Genomic DNA, 21839 nt, shown 5'->3' with positions numbered 1-21839 from the left:
TTGTTCTCCCGAGGTGCTGCACGGACTCTAAGAAGCCCTATAGGAGATTAGTCACCCAGTCCTCTCGAGTCTCCAGACACAATTTAGTCAGGACTCACTTGAGGGTGTGGTTCATTTTCTCCACCTTCCCAGAGGCCTGAGGACCCCAAGCAGAGTGGAGGTGGTAAGTGATTTTGAGGGCTTCAGCTACATTTTGGGGTTACCTGGGAAGTGAAGGCCGGGCCATTGTCTCTCTGTAAGGAGCTGGGCAGGCAAAAGGGAGGTATGATCCCTTTGAGCAAGCACTTTGATTCCCCCTGAGCTTTCTCAGTCCTGCAGGGAAAAGCTTCTACCCAGTTAGTAAAGGTGTCAACAAAGATGAAAAGCAACTTGAAATCTCCGCAAGCCGGCATATGTGTAAAGGCTATTTGCCTGCGTCAGGAGAGGGGGAGGTCTAACAACTCCTTCAGGATTTACCTGGGCACAAACTGAGCAGATCTGGCAGACCTTCCTGATCGTTTCTCCCAGCTTGTCATCAGGGAAAATGTGTTTCACCAGGGATCGGGGAGCATTTCTTCCTACGCAGGTAGCTTGGGGAAGAACAAAAGTAAGTTTCCACACACTTGCCTTGGGGATTAAAAGTTGGCTTCAAGGGGTTTAAAACCAGCTAGAAGGAGAAAGGCTCTGCCCACTTCCTTCTGTAATGGCTTGTTCCTGTGAGCTATAGGAAGGGGTATAAGAATCAGGGAGCTGGGGGACTAAAGGTGCCATGGTCAGGGGTAAATGGGCAGCAGCTCGAGCAACTGAACCTGCAAACCTATTCCCCTTGACCTGAAGTGAAGGTCCCTTCTGATGTCCTTTACAAAACATGACTGAAACCTCTCTGGGTTTGTGGACAGTTTGCTTTCAAAAGTCCCTTTTCTTTCCATATATTCCCATGAGCATGAAAAATATGAAAAGCATATTTGGAGTCCGTATAGATGTTCACTTTTATTCCCTTCCCCAGTTCCAAAGCGCTGGTTAGGGCAATGAGTTCAGCCTTCTGGGCAGAAGTCCAGGAGGCAGTGACTTAGCTTCAGGGTGCCATTGAGGGTCACCATGGAATAACCTGCCTTTCTTTCCCCATTTTCAAGAAAGGGCGACCTGTCTGTAAACCATTCACCATCTGGGTTATCAAGGGGAATGTCACTTAAGTCAGGTTGGCTGGAGTAGACAGAATGCAAAGCTTTCTCACAATTATGAATGAAGTCTCCTGACTTGAATGTAGTCAGGGAGTGGCAGGGTAGAGTGTGACACACCCGGAGATACAGGTCGGTAGTATCTATTAGGAGAACTACCTGCCAAGCCTCCTACCCTCAAGCCACTGATGCCTTTTTGCTTTGAAAATACTCTGGGTGGGAAGTTAAAACCTTCAGTGGCTACCCCAAGATGAGTTTTGAGGCTTCTTCAATTAGAAAGACTGTAGCAGCCATTGCTCTAAGGCAGGAGGGTAGGGAAACTGAGTCCAGTTTCTTTGAGAAGTAGGCAACCAGTCAGGGGTCAGGTCCCAGAGCCTGAGTTAAGACCCCCAGGATGCCTTTCATCCATATACAAAATAAAAGGCTTTTCTAAATTAGGGAGAGCCAGGACAGGGGCAGAGGTCAGTTTGGCTTTTAGGGTCTTAAAAGCGTGGCCTGATCAGGGCCCCAGTCAAGGGGAAAGTCAGGGCCTTAAATAAAATCGTAGAGGGGCTTGGCAATTATCCCAAAATTAGGTATCCAAATTCTGCAGAAATCAGCCATGCCCAGGAAAGTACGCTTTGAAGCAGGGTCTGTAAGGCATAAAAAGGTCTGCTTTCTCTCCTTGGGGGAGAGGTAGGGAGAAAGAGAAGTGGGGATAAGGTTATGGCCCAAATATTTGAAAAACTGGCAGGCAATGTGGGCTTTCTGTAGCCCCTAGAGGCCAGAAAATTAAGAGTTTTTAATGGCTGCATCTAGGGAAGCCTCTCTGGTGGGGCTGCAGTTCAAAATATCCACATACTGGATGAGATGGTTATTAAGCAGCTCCAAATCCCTTAAATCTTTAGCCAATGCTTGTCCGAAAATGTGTGAGCATCTCAGAAGCCCCAGGGCAGAACTCTCCATTTAACTGATGGTGATACTCCCCTGGCTTCACCCACTCAAAAGCAAAAAGAAATTGTGAGTCCTTATATAAGGGTTTACAGAAGAAGGCATCTTTAAGATCTAGAGTGGAACCACTTTGTGTCCCCTGGGATCTGGGAAAGGATAGTATAGGAATTGGGCACAATGGGGTGAATCGGAATAACTGCTTCATTAACTACTCTGAGGTCCTGTACCATATGAAATTCCCCATTCAACTTTCTAACAGGGTGAATTGGGTATTGCTGGGAGGCTCAAAGGGAACTAAAAGTTTGCGCTTAAGAAATTTCTCAATCAAAGGCTGCAATCCCTCCTTAGCCTCTGGCTTTATTGGGTATTGGTATTTATGGGGGAATATACTGGGGTCTCGCAGCTTAACTAAGGTTGGGGGGGACGTGAATGGCTTACTCAGGGATTCCATAGTCCCAGACAGAGGAATCTCTTCTCCCAGATTTCAGAGGGAATATGGGAAGGCTTTGAAAGAAGCAGAGAAAATTGAGTCCCCAATTTCACCATTAAGTCATGTCCCAATAAAGCAGGAAAGCAGGAAAGGAGGTAATAATAAGAAACAAGTGTTTAAATAACAGGTCACCAACCTGGCAAGACAGAGGGAATGTCTCCAAACAGTTTTTAAATTTTCCTTCAATCCCCATTATCTTATGGGGGAAGAGGCGAGTGAGACCAGAATATTGGAGCAAGACAGAAAGAGAGGCCCCTATATCAAAGAGAAATTCAGTGATCTTACCTGCTACATCTGAGGATACCCGGGATTCGGCTGTCGTGATGGAGCAAGGGAGGACCTGGCCAAACCCCGGCCCCATCACTCCTGGTCCTGAGGAGACCAGAGGGCAAGGCCTGAGATGGACAGTCTCTCCTCCAGTGCCCCTCCTGCTTGCAGTCAGGACAAGAACGGAGATTTTCCTCTGAGGACAGTTGCAAGCTCAGTGGCCCTCTCCATTGTTTCCCAGATATAGAAGCAGCTAAAATTTGGGCCTATTCATTGTTTCTTGCTTGTTTCTTGTTTCTGCGGTCTTCCTCCTCTGCTGCCGCTCAGTCCCTTTATTAAAGACCCCAAAAGCCTTTTTTCACAGTTGGGTCTGGGGAGTTTGAGAGCCCAGGGCTAATTTCTACAGCTTCCTCTGTGTATCTGGGGCAGATTGGTTAATAAAATGCAAGCTGAAGACAGTGGTCCCTTCTGAAGGAAGTGGGTTCCAGATTAGTGTATTTTCTTAGAATTTCTACACGGCAGCCCTGAAAGAGGGCAAGATTCTCCCAGCAACTTGAGTAACTTTCTATGTCTGTCATAATTAGCCTGCTTCTTAATTCCCCTCTTCATATCTTCAGTGAGTCAGGGTAAGAGGTGATCCCTTCTCTATCACTACTTCCTTCCTGGTAGGGAAGGGGTCCGAGACAAGGACAGCAACAGTCCCTGAGGGGTATCTAGTAGAGAAGGAAGATGTAGCCATATCATCCCCAAACTTTTGGGCCAGATCCCAGATTCTCTTTTTCTCCTTTAGGGTACAACAGGAGATATCATTAACATCTCCCCAGGAATGATCAAATTGGAAAGCAATGGCCTTAAATCCCTCAATATACTTGGTGGGGTTCTCAGAGTAATGGCCAAGTTTTTCCTTAATCCGGGAATTTAAAAAGGTACCTGTCTCCTGAGTGTCACTCCCCAACAGTCTGCTATTTCTCTCAGGGGGCAGAGGTAGATGAATTGGGATCCTGAGGAGGAGAAAAAGGGGTCCCACTCCTTGTATGACAAGAACTGAGAAGTTGGGGCTGGGAAGAATCTGGTTCAGGAGATGAGGGGGATTGAGTTGGACCCAAGGTCCTGTCTTTGATAACGGAGTAGTTCTAGAAGGGATTCACAGGCCTCCTGATAAGGACTGCATGGGGGTGCAGAGGAAGAACTCTGTGTCCCTAAAGCAGTGGAAAGGAGGGGGTTATTTAAAAGATTAGTATCTAATTTTGATTCCCCTCCAGTAAATTTTACCAGCATCCTGCAATGCTGTCTTAATTTAGGATCTTGAAACAAGGTCATGAAGGCTTGAACATAGGATACTTCAGTCCATTTGCCTTGCCTTCAGCAAAACAAATCAAGCTGCTGGATAGAGCTATGGTTAATTGAGCCAGTAATTGGTCATTTTTCCTGGTTTCCCAAAATATATTGAGGCCAGGCAGTATTGCAAGAGAAAATGAGTTTCTTAGTTTTGAGATCTTTCAGACCAATTTGTCTCTGTTTTTTAAGAGACAACTTAAGGGGAGGGATAGACAGAGAGGTGGATTGTCCCACTTTGCCACAAGTATTAGATTTTCCAAATTCTATAGGGCCCCAACCTCTCAGGTGACAAAAGTTCCCTGGTTAAGGGTACTTCTGATAAAAAATGCAGGAACTCTGAGGCTAGACATTGCTAGTCAAGGCAGTCTGCTGAGCAGAGAGTTCCCCAAAACCCCAAACCTATCCAGGTGTTTGGGTTGTCCTTTGCTATAGAACAGAGACAACAGAGGCAAGATAAAGGTTTATCTTGGCCAGGAGAGTGTAAAATTTTGGGGATTCCCATATGGACCGCCAAATGTTGAGGGGTGAGATACCCTAACAGTGATCGGGGTTCCCAGGCTACTATTGCAGATTTTGCAAAAGAATTCACAGTCCCAGTCTCCAAGAGAGATTTGGCAAAAATGGGTTTATTTTCACTGAGCAATCTCAATGGGCTAGTTCCTAATTAGGAAGTTAGCCTAGATTGGGATAAAGAGTCTTGATTTTATTCCCTTTCTATAGGTTGGGGCTAAGGAGCAATCTCCAGATGAATTGAGGGACTAATTTCCAGATCAATAATGGGGGGGTGATTATTCCCCAGGCCAAGATCTCCAAATGAATTGAAGGTGAGGAATATTGTGGGAGTTTCCAATGGGAACCAGGTAGGAGGGTGGGGAAAGGGTTGAGATTCAGATGGGGATCATTTTAAGAATTTCCCCAGGCCAAGTAGCCCACCCTCCACAAAGATCAGGGAGATATAGAGTCATATTCCATCATAACATTATCTAATTCAGGACAAAATTGTAAAAGGCAACTTTAGTCTTGACATCTCCAGTCTTTCTTTTGTGAGTCCTTTCTTCCCCTTCAGTGATTCTTTAGACCCTTCTCCCCTAAGTTCCTTGTACCCTCATACTGCCCTTTCTTGTTCCCTTTTTAAATGTTTTGTTGAGTTTCCTTTTTGAACAACACTGTCATTTCCCAATAATTTTCTTGTTAAATTTTCACAGTAGGCATTTATACACCATCTGAAATCTATAAATCGAGACTTGATTTATTATTTTATTGATTATCTAAACTTAACAAAATGTTAATGATATAGACTAAAGTTAATAGTATGTGTGTGTGCACATTTTTAGTTTTTTGTTTTTTATTTTTTCCTGGAAAACCCAGTTGTTAAATCCTTACTAGCAGACCTTTGAATTGCCCTATAAACATTGCTTGATCTCATCAAGAATATAATAGAAGGGGGAGGATTCTGGAAAGATGAAAGTAGTAAGTCAGAAATTTTCAAGCTTTCAAGACTTTTCCCACAACCAGAAAAAAATTTATACTTCTTGGCAAACATAAACCAGTGAAAAATAAAGAATACCTGGGGGAGAATAAGGGTTCTCCTGGGACAACCCAAAAAAACTCAAAGAAAGACCCCAAGACAGAGGTTTAATTAGGTAGAACAAAGAATAGGATAAGGTGGGGTAGGAAAGGATATTTAGATTTATGGCTGTGGAACAAGGTATATAGATTAATGGTCAAGGGATTAGGCAGGGTATAGAAAGGTGTGTAGAGTTATAGCAGCAGAACAAAGTGTGCAGAATAATGGGAGAGATAAAGAGGGGGAAAAGATAGGAGAAAATAAGAGAGGGATTCATAAGTGAGAGAAACTTAAATAATAGTGAGGCAAGTTAAGAAGTAAAATTAAGGTAGTAGAGTTAATCAGCATAAGAAATATAACACGACAAGGATCAGAAGTAAAATTTATTAGAAATAAAAAGTAGGGTTAATAATTGACCTCAGACTAAGTGAAACAAAGATTCAATCAAGAAAGAAATCTACATTATATGTCAATCTATTGGAGTCCAGCTCCTGTAGTGATGAAGGATGTGACAACATACTGGAGTCTCGATTATGGACTCTTTGAAGTTTATCGATCAGAGAGACAACTATATATACCTCCAATGCTCATAGGTTTGATACAAAGTACACTCTTTTAAAATTTCTATCGCCTAAGAAAATCTACTATGACGTAAATGATTAAACCCCTTAAACCCCAGATCTTGGTTGCTTAAACAGAGATGTAAATAGTTGAGATACATCAGAGTAAAATTTATTATACCATTATCTCAGGTATCTTTCTCCCAAATATCTTTAGTTTCCTTGTGGACATTCTTTCCTGTCCTAAGTTCAAAGGTTTAGCTTTTAACCAAAGAGTAGTGTTTGCATTTTGCTTCATTTGCTAGATTATTAATTTATTATATTGACAAGCAGTCTCTGCTATTCTAATAAGGGAGTTTTGGTGAGCCAAGTTACTGTAAGACTCAAAGCCTGGAATGGAGTCATACCCCCTGGCCCTCTACAATTCTTCCCTTTTAAAATTTAAAATGAAGTCTATGGAATTTGGTTCTCATAGTTGAGAATGATTGCAGAACATACTTATTAGCACAAAGAATCAGTAGCAAAATAAAACATGTGAGAGGAACAAAATGCAAAAGCATAAAGGTCAGATTATTTACAGGATTTATCTTTTTAACTACTCTAATATTTGGTTAGCTACACTATCAAGATCAATTCCATGGACACTGCTTCTTGCCATGTTTTTTGCTAAAAAGTTAGCTGTAGTTGAGATTTCAAATTGTTCACATGATTCCCTAATCATATTAACGATTGTTCCACTAAGTTTAATTCTTGTTTTAACTCATAATCTATATTAATTTGTCCTAAAAAACTTATGATATGCTTTTTGCTGATTTATCAGTGAAGTGAGCAGTCTGAAGTTTTTGTAAGAGCTGTAGCACTTGCTGTTTTAGCATCTGTTAGAATTCCATCAGTGATTATCCCATAAATCTCTTCTACTCCTACTATTTTCTAATTTTCTTTGATTTTTGTCTCAAACCTATTCACTTGTTGACTTGTACCAATTGTGATTAATCTTATTAGACATTATCACACAGGATGGATGTTCCATAATAACCATATGTATGGAATTTGACAAACATTTGAATAGAAGTAAAATGTTGGAATAAAATACAATTGTAACATTTTACAATATATCCTTATAACACATTCATGATTTGGATTCTAGTGCCATTCCTTAAAACAGTATCTGTAGTTAGAAATATCTGTGGTTATTTTTAAACATGCTGTACAGTAAATCTCTGAGGGATTTAAAAACATCATGTAATCCCATATCTGAAGAGTGAAAAATTGTGCCATTCTAAGTCCCAAATACGTTGTAACAGGAGACCCATCCAGAGACTGGATACTTTGGGGTCCATTCACCAATCAGTTCCAATTCCCCCCTTTAAACAAATGGGGCTCAAAGCCACTTGGGTGCCAGGGGGATGATCTCATCTTCTGAAATCGCTTTCTGCTGGGAACAGGTATAGATTTGAGTCATTGCAAGGTCCCATCTTTTTATGGAGGGGGTGACAAGTTTGGACTGAAGTGTCCAAAGGTTGATTTAACTCCTTGAAGCTGGCCAATGCAACTGTAATTGACCAAAATCTAGAATACAAAACAATTCTAACAAATACAAGTTAGGATGATCTGAGATAAAAAGACAAGTCCACAAGGCCTTCTATAAGATGTACAAAGAACAATGTATATGGAGCAGTAATGTTCATACAGTATATACCAATTTTAAAGATGTTTCCGTTTTAGTTTCAAATGAACAATAAAATAACAATTCATTCTTATGGACAATCATGTTAATTGTTCTTACATTATTTTGGAAACCTATAAAGAAGTTATTTCACCAAATATCTATATATCTATAACAAATAGATGACTAAGCCAAATACTCATTCATCAAATTCTTTAGGATATATTGACTACATATTTTCCTATTGAAAACAAGAAGATATCATATACTTGAATTCGTGTTGACCATTTGCTCTTATCATAGGAATTTGTCATAAAAGGAAAATATGGAGGTATGAAATACAATCAAGACTGATTTTTTCAGGCTCAGACTGACAGCACACACATGACAAAATAAAGCTTCCTTAGTTTAGATTGATATTTAATTCTAATAGTTTTACTTTATCAGACTCAGGAATGATCAAGTATGGAACAAAGAAACAGAATTGGGAAACTGAGTCAGAAAGATCTCACTTTGAGCAAAAGCCCCCAACTTTTATCCTATTAGACTCCTATTTGTTCAGGGTCACATTTCTCTAATTAGCTTATGAAATTTCTCTCAAGTGGTAGGTTACTGTCTTAATGATCAGTCAATCAAATTCAAAACTCAGAAATAATATATCAGTTGCTATCCCAAGAAGTTTTATCAAATTCTACTAACTGCAACTTAAGGCTAGATAAATTATCTCTTTTGCCAAAATTCACCAAAAGTTTACCAAACTTAAACACCTAAAAGATTGTTTAACTTGTTTCATATGTTAAACTCATCCTGGTGTAAAGGATTGATCATTAAATGAACTTACAGAATTTTTGCATATAATTTCCTTATTATATATGTTACTATATCTCTTAAACAGGCTCTTTTCTCAGGACTGATACTCTTATCTATCCTGAAAGTTTAAGAAAACTGACAAATTTAGAATTAAAAGGTTGGGCAGTGGTCCCAGGGAAGGATTTGAGCTGTTTATTGCCCAACTCCCACCCTTCATCGTGTTTTGATGAGCTATGCTGTATACAGTAATTATCAGATTTGGTTTAATGATAACAATAGCTCCAAATAACTTAGTTAACAAAAAATTTTTTTTTTTCCCGAGAATAACCAAATAGTTTTTGTTGTAATTTTTCTATTAATTTTCTAGTGGCAGTGAAGCACACCTAATTCCTTAATTTACATTTACAAAATAATTTGAGATAGGATGAACAAGGCTAAATAGACTTTTCACCTTCTTAATAGTTGCCATATTTATTCTGTCTCCAAACTGCTGATCTGAGAATCTCTCAGAGATGATTTTACATTATCTTAAATAATTTTACTTTTTTGTTTAGAGAGAAAGCAAAGCAATGTATGTATGTATGTATGTATATATATGTAGATACATACCTGTACTCACACACATATATATGTATACAAATATTTTTTGTTAAGCTAAAACAGATTTTTGAGATTTATATGACTTTAATTCATGAAATTTCATGAATATCAATGAAATGTTCCTGACAAACTGAATTTCCATTTTGAATATTTTCCATTTTTATACAAATCATTTTTCCTTGGTGAGCCAGGAAAGAATTAAGATGTAATTTTTTTGTGTTTGGACCCTATGAAGTCTGATTCTAGATAATTCAAAAGCAGGCTGATGTTTTGACAGTTTTTAAGTTAACTGTGAATTGCTTTTTGGTTTTCCTAAAATTAATGCAAATAGATTATAATTTATATACTCTCATAATGGACTTTGATTAAAGTTTCTTTAAATCACTTTTATCATCATATCTCAAATAACAAGTATATATATTGCATTATGCATATTTTCTTTCTCTCCCTCTTATTTCTTCTTCAGATCAGGGGAGGAAAAAGGAAAAAAAAAAAAAAAGAGATTCCATACACTATCTTCCTAGACCTAATGAGGCCTAGTTGAATTTGCTTAATATAATTTACATACCCAAAAAATTATATTTCTCAATATTAGCACTGCATATTGGTCACATCTAAAAACTCATAGAGTTATCAAAATATGGAGCAATTTAACATTCATAGATCATTTTTTTTTTGTTAAGCAACAATCAATATTAGTTCTCTTTACAAATCAGAAAATTGGTCAGATATAAATTAATTTGCCAGAGATTACATAGCTAGTCCATTTCTATAACTGAAATAAAGAACGATGAATTTACTAAAAAAGAAAAGATGTTGAGTGTCTTGCACACTCCACGCTGCCATGCTGAGCGCCTCCAGGAACATTCAGATCCTTCTCAAGCAATGGCTGGACAGAAGCTGATTGTAGTTGGGGTGGCTGGAGACAGGATTCTGAGGATGGTGGAGTTGACCCCCACCCCATCTGCATTCCTCAAGCTTGGTTGAGACGGAATTTTTTGCAAAGTTTTTGAGTCTATCATTATTCAGGCTTTTTCTACAATACTTTAACATATGAGAGAAGTTAGGAAATAATGATAAGGAAAACAATAAGGCCATCAGCAATTCCTTACTCCCTCCTGGAACAGGAAATGACTCCAGACAAAATAAGATTCAAAGAAAAGTTAGTAAAAATCGCTATTTTCTTAATTGTTGTTTTTGACTAATTTCCAAATTCCATAATCAATTTTCTCAAAATTCTGATACTTTTACTAAGGTGTTTTGCTCATGAAACTTTTGGGAATCTGTAAGATATTATTTTAATTTTATTTTCTAATCACTTTTTCTGTGCATTTTTTCAACCTTTGGCCAGAGTTTTAAATTCATAGAGAAAAGATTAGAATCTTTTTCAGGAAATTTTTCAGCATACAAACAACAGCACAGAGATTTTTCCTAGCTGGTTACCTATCACTCTTTTCAGATAACAAATTTACACACATGTATGCTGTGGACATTCTGCTCAGAAACAAACATAGACGCAAACAAAAATGACATGGAAGAGAATTGTCCCAACTGTGTATAATGTCATAAACTTGAAAAATAAAAACCATCTTATCCAGTTATTATCACTTGTACAAACATCAACTATTCTTTTACCTATTCACACACACAAAAAAATTACTGTTAAAAAATCTTTTAACCAACAGAATATTTAGGATTTGGACTGTTTCAAAAAACAGCAAATTTGCTATCTGAAAAATATTAAGAAGATCGAGAGTGATATACAGTGCAATAATAATTGCATAAAACTCCTACTGTGTATTTTCAAATAAAATATTAAAAAACATATTTAGTAATAGTGTTCAAAGACAAGGGTAGGAAGACAGATCTTAAATGAAGTTTTCATTGTTTTTTTTATGCTAAAGAGGGTTTTCACAAAAAAAGAGATAAGGGTCTTTTTAGGTAAGCAACAAAGGTTTGGTATTCCTGGGTCATTTTAAGTTTAGGGTTTTTTTCAAGCTTCTCAAACCCATCTTTCCAGGGGATTTAAGACACATTCTACAGTCCAGATAGATGAAATACACATACAAAGAGGCTAACTTTTGTTAGTCAGTTATGAAAATATCCACTGATGCCTAGTCACAAATTGTAAAATTAATAGCTAAAAAATATTATCAATTGGATTTTAGTACCTATTCAATAGAACTTGCCAATCATTAAAGCTCTTTGAATCCATATCACCACCATCTGAAGGCAAACAGAAAAGCCCTTTTGAGACTGGTATAAATATACCCATGCTATCCAAGTATCAAGAATTTATTGCTCCTCTCATTGCTTGCAACTGATCTCAACTTACTTGGTAAGATTTCTTTTTAAATTTGGATTAGGCTATCTTTATAAAATTTGAAATAATTTTGTCAATTCATGTGTTCTAAATTTCAAATACAGTTTTATCCAATTAATATCCCTCTCTAATCCCTGATTATCATTTAGAGTAACCAAATTATCCCCTTCAATTTCCATTTTAGAATTAACCTAAAATGAGTGATAGATTGCATCCAGAATACCTCCTTTCCTATGTTCCCCAAAATTTTCATCACCCCAAATTTTTTATTTTTATATACATATTTTTAAATGTTTATTTTTGTGCTTTTCTTATTTTTGTAAGATATTATTAATACTGTGCTATTTTTCTCCCCCTATATATTTAATAAAAATTACCATAGTAAGAAGTGATATAGCAAAGAATACACATTTTCTTAAAAATTCAAAATAACCTTAAACCTTGGCAATGTCTGTAAACTGCATCCTAAAATAAGACCTAGCATATCAGAAGGAAGTGGACTTGAGTGGGTCTCTAGTGGAAAGAAAATATATTTCATGTTAAGTTTTTCTGATTTTTTAAGCAGTTCCTTGAAAGGTGGAAGTAAGGTATTTTTATTTTTCCACAGTTAATGCCCCCTTAAATTAGTATTGCCATTTTTTAAAGGCAGGTTGCTTCTTTTTTTTTTTAATTTTATTTTATAATAACTTTATACTGACAGAATCCATGCCAGGGTAATTTTTTTTACAACATTATCCCTTGCACTCATTTCTGTTCCGATTTTTCCCCTCCCTCCCTCCACCTCCTTCCCTAGATGGCAAGCAGTCCTTTACATGTTAAATAGGTTACAGTATATCCTAGATACAATATATGTTTGCAGAACCGAACAGTTCTCTTGTTGCACAAGGAGAATTGGATTCAGAAGATGAAAATAATCCGGGAAGAAAAACAAAAAAGGCAGGTTGTTTCAATGGAGTTTTAAATTGCCTCCCTTTACTGATTTAAAAAAAAAAAAAACAAAAAAAAAAACTGGCTAATGTCTTTTAAGGAGCTAAAAAGACTATTTGTACTTTGAAAGGAATAGACTTTTCTCTTTCTTTTAGTTCTTTTAAGTGTTTCCTGAACTAGTTCCCTAGGTATAAGAATTTGACTTTTTTTTTTGGGGGGGTCTGTGTCTATGAGAGAAATCCAAATAGAAGCCTAGGGGAGGGGAGAAGGTGCTACTTCTTCCCCTCTTCCAGCATTTATACTTCCAAGTCTCTGCCTTCCTGTCTTCCTTCAAGGTACTGATAAGGTAAAGTAAGGTACTTACTTTAAGGATTTAAGGGAACTGTCTCTGAGAGTTGGAGAAATACACCAAAATAGAAAATACAGAAATTGGAAAATCTCCCAGTCCTTTTCCTTTTAATTAATTGATATTTTCAGATACTATTCTCAGTCCCTGCTATTTGATTGATTTTGCCTAATTCTGAATTCAATATGTATACTATATCAATATCAGCTGGACAATAACCAATATTATAAACTATCTTATATATATATGTGTGTGTGTATATATATTCTTATATGATATCTGATATTTTATATTCTTTATTTATTTGATATTTGATATCTTTCCCCTGTGTCAGCTTGGTGATAAACTATTTCTAATGACAAATTATTTTCAGTGATCAAGTGCCTGTTGGTGATCACCTTTTTTTTCCACTTTATCTTCACTTTTTATTATTTAATTCCCCACTTATCTGAATTGCACACATGCGTCTAAGTGGGCACCCTTCCATGGAAGCTCTGTTTCCATCCCCAGTTTGGCCGCCACTGTGGGGAGTCCAGCTCCTGTAGTGATGAAGGATGTGACAACATTCTGGGGCCAGGCAGAAAAAGTCAGATCAGAGAGACAAATATATACACCTCCAATGCTCATAGGTTATACTCTTTTAACATTCCTAATTAAACCCCTTAAGCCCTGGATCTTGGTTGCTTAGACAGAGATGTAAATAGTTGAGATACATATCAGAGTAAAGCTTATTATTATGTCAGGTATCTTTCTCCCAAATACTGTTAGTCTCCCTGTGGACATTCTTTCCTGTCCTATATTCAAAGGTTTAGCTTTTAATCCAGAGTGGTGTTTGCATTTTGCTTCAGTTGCTAATTATTACTTTATTATATTGACAAGCAATCTCTGATATTTCAATAAGGGAGTTTTGGTGAGCCAAGTTACTGTAAGACTCAAAAGCTGGAATGGAGTCCTACCTCCTGGGCCTCTACATCAGCCATATAGTTTTAGACACATGTTTACATATTGTAAATACATCTGTATATATATGTATGTGGGTGTATGTGTATATGTATGCATGTAGGTGTTAATATATAGCTATCTGTATGTGTAGGGTGTGAATATATATATATAATTTATATATAGATATATTCATGCTTGAGGGAGGTAAGGAGGATGAAAAGGGAAAAAAATAAAGTAAAAAGTGCCCAGCAGAAAACAAAAGTATAACCTACAAGGAAGTAAAGAAAAGATGGATAGTCATGAATATAATCTCTTGTATTATTATATATTCTTTCTTGAAAGGGAAATTTATTGTTACATATTTTGAATCCTCGTTGATGTTCTGCTGGGCACATGACAATGTTTTGTTCTGTTTTTATTTTCCTTTTCTGTCTTTCTTTTTCTATTTTGTTTTTTCTCACATTGTATTTAATGTTAAATAATTTTTTTTTTTTTTTTTAAAGAATGCATTGGAAGAAATTACCTCCAGGCCCTAATTTGGTTACTGTAGACTAATAATAATAGTAATAGTAATAACTGGCACTTTAAAATAGTAGCAAAGTATTTTACAATCATTATCTCATTTGAGCTTTACAAAACTCCTGGGTATGAGATTTACTTCATCATCAGTCCTCTAAAGTTGATTCTGTCTGTTTTTTTCCTAAAGAAAATATTTACTAAATTAATTCAAACTAAGGCATGAGACACAATTTTGAAACTCAAATTGTTGCCCCTCGAACCTATGGGATGAGAGAAATAAGACAATTGACAATACAACTAAATGAATTCTTAAACTAATGGAAATTATGATGATATTCTAGGCCTAACACATCCTTTATTTTCACTGTATTTCTCTGTCATCTTTGTCCCATTCTTTTCCCTTACCCATACCTATTAGTGACAATGTCTAATTCATTCATTTCCTAAAATATCTCCCATCTCTCATTGCATTCCCATTGATCTCACCACCCCACCTGAATTGTTACATGGTCTGTTTGTTGATCTTCTAATCATCCTGCCTACTGTTGCCAAACCAACTCTCTGATTTCGTAACATTTTTCCTTTCAAGATCTTACCTATTTTTATCTTCTACCTATTGGCAAAAGTCCACACTTCCCACTCTGGCATTAAAAATTCTCCAAAACTTAGTCTCATCTTATTTCACATTCCATTCCAGTGAGGTCTAGAATGTCCATTTCTATCCCCTTCCCATTTGAACATTATTCATTCTCAACTCGGAGCCTTTGCTCACTCTTATCATGCTATTCACTCTATCTAAACTCTCCTACTTTCTACACCATTTAAATCCTACACCATTTAAATCCTACTCATCCTCCAAGATCTAACTCTGCCCCCGTGGGCTGAGGCCTTTTTGCAAAACAGAATAAATATCCTGATAAGGAGAGCGCTCAGGTATTTGATTCATCTTTTGAACCCACTAAGTTTAAGACTTAATTATTTAGTCCATAGTTCTAGATGTGAGGGATGTAGAAGACCCTTACCCAAAATGATTACTCAGAGATCACTCAGTAGAAGGCAGAAAAGTTGTTTATTGAAAACCTCCGGAGGATGAACCGTCCCATCAGGAGATAAGAAAGAGAAAACCCGTAGTAGGAGGGCTAAAGAAGTAGTAAAGATACATAGCTTTTATACAAGAAATTACATCACAAGTAAAAGAGCATTGAGAAGGGAGGGGGAGGCATCTAATTGATTGTTGCTATTTGGGGAGATTGGAATGGAAGGTTTCTGTTTCCCTGAAATCTCCTGATTTCTAGGAAACAGAAAGTCAGGCCTTCAGGCTTAATCAAGCAGACAGTGGTCCAGCTAATAGACTAAATATCGATAAATGTCAAATACCAATAAATGTCATCAGCTCAGGTTAAGCAAATAAGTAAGCTGGCCAAGGCTCAAGTAGATATGAGCCTGCACATATTATACAGGTCATAAGAGAAACACAGAAATAATAAAATACAGAAAAAGAATTCATACATTCCTGTAAGTTCTTCACCTTATCTATTCCCCACATAGATAACTGTCTCATTTAAGACTAGGAATTCTCAAACTCCCTTTGATTTCTCATACAAATGAAAGAAAGGGAAGGGTGGAGGAGGAAAATGAAATCTTAAGTTGAGTCTTTCTGAATCATCACTCTCCATTTCAACTCTCTGTTTCAAATTTTTACTTTTATTATGTATGAAAGGCTAGAAACAAGCTGCTAGGTTAGAGACAGAATAGAGGACAACTAGACTAAGAAAGCTAGAACATGGAGGAAAGAAAGCAGATGATTGATTACTGAAGTAGGATTCTGGAGATGGGAGAAAATTGAATCAAGAACAAGGACAAATAGTTTTGCCTTAATAAGGAATAGGGAAATCTATTCTGAGACAAGAGTGAGGGAGGTAACATGGACATCCTGTTGAGAATGTGAAAAAATAAAAAATGGGTTTTGAGGAAGTTTTAAAGTTCCAAAAACACAACTAAATTAACTAAATTTTACACTGTTGCTTTTCAATGTCTGTCTATTTATAATTATGTACACTCAGAATTGGTTGAAGGACAAGACTCAAAGAGCAAAAATTAATGGGGCAGCTGGGTTGCCCAGTGGGTAGAGACTTGACCCTGGAGTCAGGAGGCTCTGAGTGAGTTCAAATCTGGCCTCAGACACTTATTAACTGTGTGGTCCTGAGCAAGTCCTGTTTGTCTCAAGAGAAAAAAAAAGAAAGAAAAAGAGTAAAAATTTTGAGAGAAATGTTAACAATTCTTAAAGTAACTATAACTATCTCTGTTCTGTCAACATTTTTAGAAATGACTTTGTGTGGGTCAGAAACCATTTAATAAAAAAAACTGGAGAGATCTCTAGAAGCAAAGCACTTTATTATACATTCTGAAGAGAATCGGGCGTCCTACCCATCGAGCAGACAATCGAAGGGTGGAAGCACCGTAGGGGGCAGAGTCAACACTTTTAATCTCTAACGCAAATTCCCCTCCCACCACTGACCCTCATCCTTATTGGCTGAGGATCTTACATTCTAAACGCGGGAACTGCCCAAGAAATTGAACTTAACCAATAAGTACATAGTTGCCCATATTTGGTTGAAATAGGGAGGATAACAAGAAGGGGACTTAAGTATGTCCTTAGGGAGATAACAGGGAGGAGACTTTAAGTATGTTCTTGACTTAATGCTTAAAGTCCTTCAAGCCTACTCAAACTTTGAAATAGAGGAAGCCTTACTCGATTTTTCACAACTGTCTTGAAAGATCTCGCCTTATCTCGTTCAGCTTGAATCAAGGTACAATAAATGGAGCTTTGAACTCAAAGTTAGGAAGACATGAGTTCAAATAGGATTTCAGAAAGAGTATGACCCTGAGCAAATCACTTAACTTGTTTTGTTTCCTCATCTGTCAAATAGACATAATCAACAGTACTTACTCCTGGGTTGTTTTGAGAATCAAATAGGACAAAAATTGTAAAGCATTTGGCATAGTGTCTGGTATATAGCAAGTACTCTAAAACTGTTAATTATCTGGACAACAGAGTGAGGATTAAAAATATCTAAACAGGAATGAATGTAACAAAAATCAATGGAAAAAAGGTTGAATTTAAAAGACTACCCTGGCTTGAAAACATCACTGCAAAAGTACAGAATGTATGAGACAAAGCTAAACAACAAATTTCATGGGGAAATTATATACATATATACAAACATACATATATACATATATAATTCATCAGTGTTGTCAAGGAAACAAAGAAAACAAACATCAACAAAAATTTTGCCTTTCTCAATCTATATTAATGATTGCATCATGTCCAGAACAAAGGTTATAGTCACCTAAGTATTCTACTTTGATTATTTCTCATCAGTGAAACACTGTCAAGTTTCCAGGATAGTGAAGAAAAACTATTTTATATTAGTATCAATTGAAGAAACTAAGTTATATTTTATCTAGATAAGAGACTACTTAGGAGAAACATGGCAGTCATCAATTTGAAGGCTTGCCAGAGATAATCAGCTTATTTTGCCTGACCCCAGAAAGATAAACTCATGTTCAATGTAAGGTAAACCTTGCTGACATGCTATCCAAAAGTAGTTTGGGCTACCTTGGAAGGGGGGCACATTGTCTCTCACTAGGGGATTCCAAGCAAAAATCAGATTTGTCAGGGAAACTGCAAAGGGAATACTCTTGTTCAGATATGTGTTCAAAGTTCCTTTCTAAGATGACTTGTACCCCAAGTTACAGAGACACTGCTTATTATGGCATGTTTATTATGTACATAGTTGAGAACTTACTTATAAGCAGGGCCAGCCCTAGTTATCAGCAGCTATGACACTGTAGAACAGCCAACACCTGTGTAAAGTAAAAATTCCCCTAAAGATTCCCTCCCCACTTACCTTTTGTTTCCCTACCAATCTGAAGAAATACCACCTTTCTCTCATCTCTAATCCAAATTTCCTACTAATAAGTGAGAGTAACATTGACTGAGTCATTGTTATAATACACATGTGACCCAAGTCCTTCCCTCTACCTAATTTCTCCATTACTGTCAAGGCTACCACTATCCTCCCAATCACCCAGCTCGACTCCTTACTCCCATCAACCCCCCCACTCTCCATATCTAATCCTTTGTCAAGTAATGTCATTTCTTTCTTTGAAACAGCTCTCATATCCTGCCTCCTTCTCTCTAACACTGCTACCATCCAGGACTCAATAGTCCAGTAGCCTGCTGATGACTCTCTCTGACTCAAGTCTCTACCCACAATAATTCATCCACTCAGCTATCAAACTGATCTTTCTAAACCATAGGTCTGGCCTGTCATCCCACTAATTCAACAGGTTTCTGTGACACCCTATTATCTCAAATCTAAAAGGTAAAATTCTCATTTGACTTTTAAAGCCCTTTATAAACTGGATTTTTTTTGCCTTTTCAGTATTCTTAACTCATCATCTTCATGTAATCTATGGTCCAGAACATTGGCTTCTTTCAAGTTCCTCAAACATAAAACTCTAGCTCCTGCCTGTGAGCATTTTCACTGATTGTCTAAAGAAAAACTCTCTCTTAGCCCATCTCTACCTCCTTGCTTCCCTGTCTTCCTTCATGTCTCAGCTAATGTCCCATTTTCTGTAAGAAGCCTCTTCAGGTCTCCTTATAATTAATGCTTTCCCTCTGAGACTACCCTTAATTCATTCTGAATAGATCTCATTTGTATACTGTTTCTCCTAGACCAGATCAGAGATTGTTTTTTGCCTATGTATCCCCAGCACTTAATATAGTATTTAGTATATAACAAGCACCCAATAAAAGCTGATTGACTGGATTAAAGATCTTTTAGCCTCTCTTGCTGACTTATCATCATGACTTGGTTTATGTAATTAAACTCTATGCTTTTAGATATATTCTCCCTATGCTTGTAATATCGACCTCCAAATCTTTTAATCTTTACCTTCTTTCAAGATTCAATTATATGTTACATCCTATGGGAAGATCTAGGTCCTCTAGTTGTTGTTGTCCTCTCCAACCTCAAATTGATCAAACCTTGATCCAGAAATATTACTAATGATGATCTTAACTTTGGTGGTCTGTTGGTATATATAGATATGTTGACAAGAACATTGTTCTTCATAGGAAAAGTAAAATACTTACCTATACTTTTTTTGAGAAGCAACTGGGGGTCACACAGCTAGGAAATATTATCTGAGGTCACATTTGAACTCAGGTCTTCCTGAATTCAGAACCAGTACTCTATCCACTGTGCCATCTAGCTGCCCCCATCCTTACCTATTGTATAATTACTATGATACTGCTATATTTTACTCTAGATCTGCTCCTGGCATAGATGCTCTTACATGAGGCACCTTTATGGCACCTCACAATTTGGCTAAAGATGAAGATGACTGGTAATATAAGAAAATAGTAGTGTGATACCTTAACAGATATGATTTTATCAATGTATTTCTTCCAGTCATATATTTCACAAGGTAGATATAATATGTTGCTTAAATTATTGTTGAAGCTTTGCCAACTTGGTAGAATCCAAAGCTTTCAATCCACTGGAATAGATTGGAAAAACCTAGTGTTATATTCACACCACAATGGAGCATCAGAATAGGACTTTGGAGGTGGAAAACAGTGAGTCACTGAAATCCTGATTCACATCCGGGTATTGTCACTGTTTTTAATTCTGTATCACATTAAGTATGCCATGTCCCCTCCCTCCAATCATTAGCTTATGTATTTGAAAAATGAACAATTATTTATCAACCAACCTACATTTATTATTCATAGTGTCATTGAAACCTTTTTATGAACACCTTTTGTTTTTACATCATCTTCATTTCTGAATAGATTTCTTCTTTCTTTTTCTGATGAGCCTAATAACATTTAAAAAGAATGGAAGAGTATATGGTTCAGGAGAAAGAATATGAATTCTAGAGCTGAAAGACTCAGATTTAAAATCTACATTTGATACTTTCAAAGTGAACTTAGATAAGTCACTTGAACAACTCTGGACCTTAGTTATCTCATCTATAAAATATGGCCTCTGAAGTTATTTCCAGCTCTAGATTTTTATCTGTGATCTAACAGTTAGTATACCTTGTATCCCATAGCCCCACAGAAGACATCAACAAACATTCAACTAATACTTATTAAGCACCAGGCATTAAAGTAGGCACTGGACAAATTATTTGTTCACTAAATGGGGGAGGAATGGCTTGGACCCACCTAAACTGATGGGATTTAAAGTTTTAGCTTCTCTCCCAATAGAAAGAAAGAGTACATGGTTTTAGAATGGAAATGAGACTGAAAAACAGCCTTTGAAAGGAGAAAACCCAGCCCGGTCCCAGACTCTAGCCTGTTCTCAGGCTGGGCAGAGGGCAGAGGCAAAAGCTCCTCTGTAATTAAGCATCATCCTTAGACCTCCAGGAAAAGGTCTGAACAGTCAACATTGCTCTTTATACTAAAAGACACAGAGTTCCAACTCAGCAACCAAGCTAAAGAATCTTTATGGTCAACAAAAAAGCAATCAGATAGCGGACCCTTCTTTGAAGGGGACAGGAGGAAAAGATGACAGAGTGAAAAAGTACACAGTGAGCTCTTCCCACAAATATGTTCTCTCCTATCCGGAAAATGCACCGGCATCCTGGCAGGACAATCCAGACAGCACACTGAGCCCTTTGTTCAGCTCAATTTGGCCCAGGGAGACTGATGGGGAAGTCTGTGGACAGTGTGGATGGGCAGGTTACAGCATAAAGCAGGTGCAGCAGGCTGGTTCCCAAGGAAAGAGAAGGTCTCCACCCCATCCCAGGGCATGATGCTATCGGTCAGCTTTGTCACCCACTGCTTAGCCCCAGGGTAACCTGCTCGTTTGGGAAGGCTCAGGTATACACAGAGGAAGCTCAGAAGCCGGTGGCAGTGGCAGCAGCAGTAGTTTGTCTCAGACTTAACAGGCCCCTTCTGAGAAACAAAGCAAAGAGCAAACAAAACAACAACAACAAAAGGGAAACTGCTGTTCTCTGGTCCACACTCAGTCCCCACAGACCTCTCTCCGGACGCAGGTGGCTCGCTCCTCACAAATCCATTGGAAATGGCCTCAATTACCTCACTGCTGAAAAGATCAGAACTGATTAATGTACACTCTTGTTGTTGCCATGGCAATGATTTCCTAGTCCTACTTACTTCACTCAGCATCAGTTCATGTAAGTCTCTCCAGGCCTCTCTGGTCGTTTCTTATAGAACAGTAATATTCCATAACATTCATATACTACAACTTATTCAGCCATTCTCCAATTGATGGGCATTCACTCTGTTTCCAGTTCCTTGCTGAAGGTAGATTTGAACTCAGAAAGATAAATTCTTGACTCCAGACCTGGCACTC

This window comes from Antechinus flavipes, chromosome 3, assembly GCF_016432865.1.
Source record: "Antechinus flavipes isolate AdamAnt ecotype Samford, QLD, Australia chromosome 3, AdamAnt_v2, whole genome shotgun sequence".
Classification (NCBI taxonomy): Eukaryota; Metazoa; Chordata; class Mammalia; order Dasyuromorphia; family Dasyuridae; genus Antechinus; species Antechinus flavipes.
This window is presented reverse-complemented; position numbering follows the sequence as displayed.